The following is an 8174-nucleotide window of genomic DNA, read 5'->3' as shown; positions in this document are numbered from 1 at the left end:
AACTGGTCATATAGTTGAAAGGTCTATGAATGACAAAACCAATGATTAGCCAGTATAAAAGCAAGGCCCATCCAGGCACTATAAAACACCTAGTTATATCAGTCTAATCCTTCAAATTAAAAACTCTGCTTTCATTGTTTTGGCTTGTCCCCCCCCCCCCCCCCCAAACGGTGGGGCCGGAGACAAATCCTGCTGAGTCTTGGGTTAAGACTGGAAAGTTGGGACGAGAAACATGCGTCTTGTTTCTGTGGTGGTGGTTCACAAGACACATGCGGCTTCAAGTGTCTCTGTGTGTATATCTGTGTGTGTGTGTGTGTGTGTCGGCTTCAAATGTGTGCTTGTGTGCGTGTGCCTGCGCACAAGCTTGTATGTGTGTTTTTTTGTTTGTTTTTTTACTCCATCACAGCTATGTGGGTGGTGCTTTACTAAGGAATGGAATGGGGGAATCCCATCTCTACTACCTTCCATTGTCCCTATCGCTCCCTTCCTTTCTCCCTCTGCTCTCCGCTCTGCTGAGCTGGGTGGTAGTTGAGGAACATGTGTTTGTATTTATCTGGCGCTGACTGGAGCCTTTGTCTGGCCCGTTCATTAATCAACCGACGCAGGCTGAGAAAGAGAACAGACAAAAGAAGTTGGAAAGAGGGAAGTGTGTGTGTGTGTGTGTGTGTGTGTGTGTGTGTGTGTGTGTGTGTGTGTGTGTGTGTGTGTGTGGGAGGGAGGTGTGTGTGCGTGCGATTGCTCTCACATGCACATGGACGTAAAGAAGTTAACTGGAGAACAGGTCAGCCGGGAGAAAAAACAAGCGGCAGATATCTCGACGCGACGAGTCAATGGTCACAACGGTTGACATTTCAAAAATGAGCAGAGTCAAGTGTGGACAGACGGACACTTCCGTCTGCTTTGCCCGTCTGACTACTACTGGCCTCCCGGTGTCTCCATCTGTGGTGTGTGAAGGTGATCTAACACAGTATCACTCCGCAAACACACAGTACCCCTCACCTCAGTACCTACTTGACCCAAAAGCAATGACATTATTTGTCAGCAGATACTTGATACACTAGCTAGCCCTTATAGCTAACATACTACCACGCTGCTGTATACATTCAACGCTTACTACCGCTCTACAAATAATACATAGCTCCTCTCAAAAATATACTAGAAACCTGTAACACGAAAATACAACCCAATGCATTTATTTTTCCCACTACATGTATATCTGTGAAAATATACAATATTTTTGCACAGAGAGTCAGTGGGTAGACATTAAGCAGCTCACAGAATCACACACACACACACACACACACACACACACACAGCTGAGAAAGCTCCCATGGATGACCCTGGTAGTAGCGCTAAATCCAGCCAGGTACATCTCTTTAATGGTGTCCCATTGATCCCCTATGCACTTCACGCATCGATCCCCTACTCTCAAACATTCACTGGAGACTGGTTAACTCCTGAGTTAGGCCAGGTCTGTCTGCTTACACTGACAAGACATTTACATTGGTGTGTCGATGGGTGTTTGGTGTTCGAAAAGGTGTGCCAAGTGCCATTATGTGTCGTATTTGTGTGTAGGAAGTTGCTTTTCCAGCGCGATGTGTGCTTTGACATTGTATGTCAATCCTTATAAGTATCTGAGAAGATGTGTCAGGCAGGCGTAGACAATAACCTAGAAAAACACCCTTAAACGTTGTAAACAACATGTAATAACAGTTCGGATGGTGGTCGTAATAAATTCGTGGACGAGCCAGTTTGGTTCCGTCTGAAATGACTTGAGCATTGGTTCCGTTCAGCTGCCATCTTGCTTAAGGTCATTATTGTTTGGGAACCCAGAGAGAGACCAGAGCAGCAAACTGAAGGCATGACATGGCACTTTCATTTTATCGCAAACTGTATTTTCTAAACTCCTAAAAGTGGGGCAGCGATGGAACCAACCGCAAATGAAAAATGTAAGCCCCCGCTGACACCCATGTATTTAAACGCTGACGACTTTGTGGAGAAGAACCCCCTTCCCCTTCTCCCTCCCTCTCCACGCCTCTCCTTCCCAGATTGCTATGTACTAATGGCAGGGAGGAGATGTACATGATCTCACACAACCAATGTCGACATCTGGCGTAAACCTGTTCTCAGGTCTATTGTGATAAAGGTGAGGGGAGGTGAAGATCTTGGCCTCCGGGTGGAGGGTAGACGGGTATGGTATTCTGAACGCGTGCGTGTCCAGGGCTTTGTGGATTCAGGGCAGATCCTTCCTAGCGGGAAGCAGGAACTAACTCTCCGCCTCTCTCCACAGCGTGCCAGAATCACGCATGATGAAACCTAACAGCAAGTGCTCGCTCACGCTGACGCAACCCACAAGGCCATTTGTTAACCCCCCCCCCCCCCCCCCCCCCCCAAAAAACCCACTGGCTACTGTGGCCCGTCAGACCATTACATCCACTTTTCCATTAGAGAGTAGCTGATGGATGAGAGGGTAATAGCAGTAAATGTAGGGCATTATCAGAATAATTACAAAAAGTCACATTAACGGAATGGAACAAATGGGGGCTTCTGGCTCATTTGACTGTCTGTGCACATTATTGCCACTAACAGGAGAGCAGAAAGAGATTACACACAGCCGACGTTATGACAGTCACAGGAAGGAAGAGCTAGTCTTGGAGTTTTGGTCTGTTAAATCTATTGGTAAATTGACGCAAAATGTTCTGTAAAATTTCCACAAGTTTAGCTTGGGAATATTGGAAATTGTGTCCGTAAGAGGTAAGAGTTACTTTATGCAAAGGGGTTAAACTTAAGTTGTGACCTGAAGAAGTTAATCACGGACACACCAATTTCCATGGCTGATTGGAACACAGTGCTGGCTACACAACGTTTATGGTTGTACTTTGGCAGTGCCAACATACTGAAAATGTTGTGAGTTATGAATTAACTGGCATTGGGTAAAAGTCTGCTAAATGATCATATTATATCAAATGGGTCATTCAGGTTACAAACTACAGAACCAGTCCAGTTCTTTTCCACACAGCACTCAATTAGGAGTTTGGCAGCATCGCAAACCACAACCATACCAATGATCCAACCACAACGCATCAAAACAAGCACCACAGTACTTCTTTATTTATTTCTATTTTTTTACCCCTTTCTCGTGGTATCCAATTGGTAGTTACAGTCTTGTCTCATCACTGCAGCACTGACTCGGGAGAGGCGAAGATCGAGAAACGTGCGTCCTCCGAAACACAACCCAACCGAGCCGCACTGCTACTTGACACAATACCCACTTTACCCGGAAGCCAGCCGCACCAATGGGTTGGAGGAAACACCGTACACCTGCCGACCGTGTCAGCGTGCACTGCACCGGGCCCGCCACAGGAGTCGCTAGTGCGCGATGGGACAAGGACATCCCTGCCGGCCAAACCCTCCCCTAACCCGGACGAAGCTGGGCCAGTTGTGCACCACCCCATGGGATTCCCGGTCGCGGCCGGCAGCGACAGCCTGGACTCGAACCCAGAATCTCTAGTGGCACAGCTAGCACTGCGATGCAGTACCTTAGACCACTGCACCACTCGGGAGGCCGTCCACCACAGGGCTTCTTACCAGAGCCAAACAAAAAAAGGGGGGGAGAGGCCAAGCTAGGCCAGCCTAGGGAGGGTTCAAGCCCATGCAGAGTCATCAAGTGTCAGGTTCCTGGCAGTGCAGTACCTGTTCTCTCCATCATTAAGTGGGGGGAGGAGTAGGGGAGGCCCAGGAGAAGCCAGGCCTATTAAAATGCATTTAGCAGTGGTAATAAAGTGGTGTTGTGGTGAGCAGTAGTTCCATGTTAGCTTCCAAACCTGCAGCCTGATCAAAGGCAGCACCCACAGCCTGTTGGAAAGTATTTTATAAGTCATTTTATTAAGTAAGAGCGTGTTTTTCACTAATACAGACTACTACTCTGCATACTTGTCTAGATATTAGTTCTACGTACCTATGCCACCCATAGATGTGCTCTATCATTGCCAAGGGCACAGAGTGTTATTGTGCCATACAACTACTTTTCTGAAATAGCACTGCACAACACTGGTTTCAATATTAGAAAATGACTAGATACTACCTCCCCATACATCTGCTCTATATTACCACTCTGTTGCGGCTCTGAATTGCCGGTCCATGTAAACATTTCCTACAACTTCCGCATACTACTGCTCCTTGACACTGATTGGTTTGAAATGATTCTAAACCACGGCGCCATTGCATGGACTATTCCATGGACTATTCCTAAAGGGCGATCCAACAAGAGAGGATTGGGTTTCCGCCTATTTCTACAGTGACAATTACCTCACCTTCGTTCGACACTTACGCAATTATGCAACTGGCAAAAGCAGCATGGCTGGCAATGCGTTTTGGCAAATGACAACTGACAAACGCAGCAGAAGACCTCTTTCTAAGAGCAGCTGAGTCCGATCAGATCTGGAAGCATCAGTACTAGCCAGGACAGGGCAGCCATCCCACCCAGCTGTTCCAGCTGTCTGGCTCCACGGATCAACCTAATTGAGTTGCCGTCACAACATGGCTTTCTTCAACAGGGTGTTAAACAATGCTTCATTCTAGCTCAACTGTGATTGTTTGGCCATGGAGGCTGTGCTAGAAACAATCTAGCAAGACATTCAGAGTCAGTGTGGTCTGGTTTGTGAGCCAATGAGTTTGTCTTGGGAAATGGGTGGGTGGGGGTATTAGGATACCCATTAGCTGTGGCCATAACATCAGCTAATCTTCCCGGAACACTGGCCCTTTAAGACCAACGGCATAGCAATGCAGTTACCGGGGGGATGCAGTTGCCGTTTACTTGGCGACAGGCCGACCGTGTTGCTGTGCGGAGACTGCCGGGAAGACTTGAAGGAGGGAGGACAGGAGGGAGGGACGGGAGGGAGGGAGGACAGGAAAGACGGGAGGGAGGGAGTTTGTTTTGATTTCCCTGCACCAAGATCCTGTCGCACAGGGAGAGGGAAAGACTGAGAAGAAAGAGGAACTGCAAAATTCTTACTTCTGCAAAACGACCGTCAAAATAACCACACCCGCACCACTCCCCCATTGTTATTTTGATATTTCGTCAGTCAGGCGAGGACTGAGGAGGGCGTAGGACTGAGGAGGGCGTAGGAATGGGAAGATCCAGGATCCAGGCCACTCTTACCCCAAGTCACCCCAGAAACTAGAATAACAAAATAGGAAGTGGGAGAGGATGGTAGAAGTGTGTGTGTGTGTGCGCGCATTCATACGTGCACTATGCGTGTGTCTGTGGCACAGATATTCAGAGGGACAGCTTTAAGCGAGTGTGAAGTGTCAGTGATCTTCAGCGCTGGGCGGAGCGTCACCATCTGATCGTTATCTAACCTGTATGGGTCTCTTCTCACTGCTGCAGTACGACTGGTGCAGGACTGATCCAAGCCAAGACTGAGGGGCAGATGTTGCAACAGCAGCTGTATTGCATCATGTCTGAAACCATGACAAGGAATGTCGAGCGCCCGCTGCAAGCTGTGCTTATGGGCACATGATACCCCCACTGCTTTCAAGGAGTAGTGGGGGACACAGATATGCTAGACAGAAAAATACACACACACACAATCCAAAAAACACAACTGACCAATTCACCAATGTACAGTATATCCCCCACTTAATAAAATACACACACACACACACACACCACCAAATTGTGGTGAAGTGTTCTTCAGAAGGATTTGTCAATAATTCAACATTGTGTGTATTCTCTGGGGCAAGGGAAGCAGAGGAGAGCAGGGGAGTTTATTGAACTAAACCAGAGTCCTCTGTCCTCTCCAGGCTGTAACAGACCACACACACCATGCAGCTCCTTCCTCCTCCTCTTCTTCTAGTGGTCGCACTGATTCAATCACAACCTCTCCGCCAAAGTAACTAGCCAAGCTGTGTCCCTTTCATACTTGGGCACCGACTTGGATTTTCCACACTTCGGTGAAAGTGGAGTGGGGTGTGTGCAGCCTGCAACAAGATCTCATAGTTTCACTTCAAAATGTGACCTGTTGTGGATGAATATCTATTTTTGAGGCATTAATTCCGCATGGTTACACGGTTTATTACACCTGGGTACAAGGCTCAAACAGAGACTACTCAAAGGGTTAAGTTTCGGTATTAAGTCTGAGTGGTTAAGGTTTGGGGAAAGCTTAGAACAAAACAATAAAAAATTAAAAACGCTTTTTCCACCAAGTATTCTCCTGGCTTGCTAGAGCATTGTGAACTGCCGTGGTGCAGTGGTCTGGGCAGCACGCCTTGGTCTGGGCAGCACGCCTTGGTCTGGGCAGCACGCCTTGGTCTGGGCAGCACGCCTCGCCTCCGAGCATCATGAATTCGCGCCAGTGCTGGGCAATAGTTTATTATTTTTTGTGAGCTCCGAGGAAGGCGTATATCAACGTTTTCAGGAACTTTTCAAACGTCTGACATTGACGTCTATTTCTAGTGATCTGCCTGGTGTGAGCGCGCGCATGTGTGTCTTAGGAGTTTCCCAGATTTTCTGCTCTCTGAGCCCCAAGAGCCTCTCTCCCACAACAGATTACGACAAAGGCTGTCTGACCAGAAAGTCTAGTGTTCACCCAACCACTGTGTGTGTGTGTGTGTGTGTGTGTGTGTGTGTGTGTGTGTGTGTGTGTGTGTGTGTGTGTGTGTGTGTGTGTGTATGTGATAACTGTCCCTTATTTCAAAACGTAATTAGATGCAGGCCAACGACCCAGAATACCTGCTACTGTATGTATTGTCAAGCACAGACAGTATCTTCCATTCATCAACGTATCCAAATGCATCGCAAATGTAACCAAGGACACTAGGACACACAAGTACACAAAAGGCACACAATTGCAATTCAAATACACACCCGCAAGACCAAACACGCAAGCAGAAACGATCACAAAGAGCCACTGAAACACCAGCCGTCGCGGAGTCTATCAATACTTGGTGTTCCTCTAGAAATGTTCTCTACTGGTCTTAACTCAACCCTTCAATACCAGGTCAGATTCAGACTAGGTGCGCAAAAACATTGTGAATGAAGAATGAGGTTCGCAAAACTTGAATAACGTTTGTTATCGAGCTAATATCTGCTAACTACCTTGACATAACACGACAGTTGCGTACAGAAGGGTGTGCCGAAAAGGTACACTTGACACAATACTCACCACGGCCACACTGGACAATAAGATGGTATTCCCACTGTTGGAACTACTGTCTACACAAAATGGCAGAGCTAAGTAAGAGAGGGGGAGAAGAGAGGGAAGAGGGTGGCCAAAACGGTAGACCGAGAAAAGGGGGTTTAAGAGAGAGAGAATGAGAAAGGGGGTGAAAAAGAGAGGGTAGACAGAGAGACGGCGGTAAGAGAGAATTACAGATGGAGGAGAGAGAAAGAGAGGGAGACGGCGGTAAGAGAGAATTACAGATGGAGGAGAGAGAAAGAGAGGGAGACAGAGGAAAGAGAGAATTACAGATGGAGGAGAGAGAAAGAGAGGGAGACAGAGGAAAGAGAGAATTACAGATGGAGGAGAGAAAAAGCAAGAGACGGAAAGAGAGCATGCCCGATGGAGGAGAGAAAAAGAGAGGGAGACAGAGGAAAGAGAGAATTACAGATGGAGGAGAGAGAAAGAGAGGGAGACAGAGGAAAGAGAGAATTACAGATAGAGGAGAGAGAAAGAGAGGGAGACAGAGGAAAGAGAGAATTACAGATGGAGGAGAGAGAAAGAGTGGGCGACAGAGGAAAGAGAGAGAAAGTCCCAGTAGCACAACACACAAAGAATGCTGTTAATGATTTTCTCAGAGTGAGCAACCCCCCCCAAACACACACATTCGTGTGTTTATAAAATGGCATCCTCCACTGTCGAGAATCTCCTTTGCTCCACCTTTCCTGACAGGCACTGAACAGAGAGCCAAAACAAAGTAACAGCCAAAATATTTGTTCATGCATGTGTGTGTGTGTGTGTGTGTGTGTGTGTGTGTGTGTGTGTGTGTGTGTGTGTGTGTGTCCAGTTGCCCCCTATGACGTCCATAACTCTAAGCGTGTGCCTGGTAATTAGGCCTTCCTCAGCTCAGAGAGGAAGTTGTCACAGCCGGGTCACCTTCACTCTGACCTCCAGGAAGTAGCTTCTGTTCCCTGAGAACCAGTTGTTGTGTAATCCCTTTTCTGTGTAACCCCT

At 47.5% G+C, this 8174-nt stretch overlaps 1 protein-coding gene across 2 annotated transcripts in view; it reads right to left on the bottom strand.

Annotated features, from left to right (window-relative positions):
* Positions 1 to 7336, bottom strand: part of LOC120034730 (retinoic acid receptor alpha-like) — a 156684-nt gene extending 149348 nt beyond the window's left edge. For both annotated transcript variants that reach the window (XM_038981344.1, XM_038981336.1), the window contains exon 1: positions 7167 to 7336. The gene's annotated coding sequence lies outside the window, so the exon portion shown is untranslated. The remainder of the gene's footprint in view (positions 1 to 7166) is intronic.
* Between the last annotated feature and the right edge of the window lie 838 nt (positions 7337 to 8174).

This window comes from Salvelinus namaycush, chromosome 3 (genome assembly GCF_016432855.1).
Source record: "Salvelinus namaycush isolate Seneca chromosome 3, SaNama_1.0, whole genome shotgun sequence".
NCBI lineage: Eukaryota > Metazoa > Chordata > Actinopteri > Salmoniformes > Salmonidae > Salvelinus > Salvelinus namaycush.
The sequence above is the reverse complement of the archived record's forward strand: the minus strand, read 5'-3'. Positions and strand labels throughout refer to the sequence as shown.